Genomic DNA, 1,264 nt, shown 5'->3' on the forward strand with positions numbered 1-1,264 from the left:
AGACTCAGCGGCAGTTCGAGATCCAGAACTCCCCATGACTAATTTCTCATCTTTCAATGGTTTACTTGTTTGTCCTCGATATCCAAAGCTTACATCCGTGACCGACTCACCTATACAGTTTCCACAAGTGATGGGTCGAGCCTTTCCCGGCTATTTCGGTTGGGATGAGCAATACGCTCTCCTTCCCGTACTCTGGCCACGAGTGCATTCAACAAGGTACTGATAGCATAAGGCTAGCGTCCTCTGCAGGAGATTCGGGATTTGGCACTTTTGTGGCTTCCATTGTACGTCAACCTGAGTATAGCAGGCGGATGTCCATCCGCCAGCATGACTGCAATACGAAAAGTTCTTGCAATCCGGCTGAACGAGCTATGGATTCAGCAGCTGCGAATTCATCGACCTTGACTCGGCTCGGCAGGCATAATCCACACGTCACCAAAATGCCATGACATGGCAAGCCGAAGGAGCAAGAGTATTTATTCTAGCATGATTGGCAGACTGTAACAGTTTGGAGTATTGATTACTGCGTGTACAGCGACATAACTTATTGGTGAGGGCTATTCAAGCCGCCGAGTTAACACAAAAAGAGTCACGTCGGCCGTATCTGTCTAGCACGTACTGATATATGTTCTCATAGCAAGATTGCTTCAAGAGGCGTAGAATACAGCACCACAATTTGATGCTACTCTACACTGGTCATCCGAGTGTATCATGTTTAGGGATAATTACTAGCAAGACTTACCGTTCATGTGATTCTTCCCCCTTTGGCCTTCAGCGCAAGGCAGCCTAGGCATACATGGCCACCTTGCATACGCCTACCTCCTTGCTCATTTACTCGACACTCTGTGAGTCCAGGGCGGTTATTGTAGAGGTCTGATTATTGCGGCCAAACTTATTTCAGGAGGAAAGTATGTCGATCCTCGGCGGGGATATTATGCTCGCTGGCTGCAAAGCCAGGCCTGAACGTTGCGGGGCATTTCTTCAGACGGGTGGGAGGGGCATTTATCAGACCACCCGACCACACCTTTGCCATTGAGGCCCCATTGGGGCCTGAAAAGACTTGGAGGTAAATTAAGTTGAGTGTAACGCAGACGAGCTGACTTGATTATGAGAAGGGGTCGGGCTTGTGTGAGTCAATCGGTATACCTGACTTCATCCATGAGTCGACGTCCCCGCTGCTACAAAGACGATACTTGTTGCAGGGTACACATGCTGCAAATCAGCATTCTGCGGGCCACTAGCAAACTGCGGGGAAAAGAAATTT

This window comes from Fusarium oxysporum, chromosome 10, assembly GCF_000149955.1.
Source record: "Fusarium oxysporum f. sp. lycopersici 4287 chromosome 10, whole genome shotgun sequence".
Lineage (NCBI taxonomy): Eukaryota > Fungi > Ascomycota > Sordariomycetes > Hypocreales > Nectriaceae > Fusarium > Fusarium oxysporum.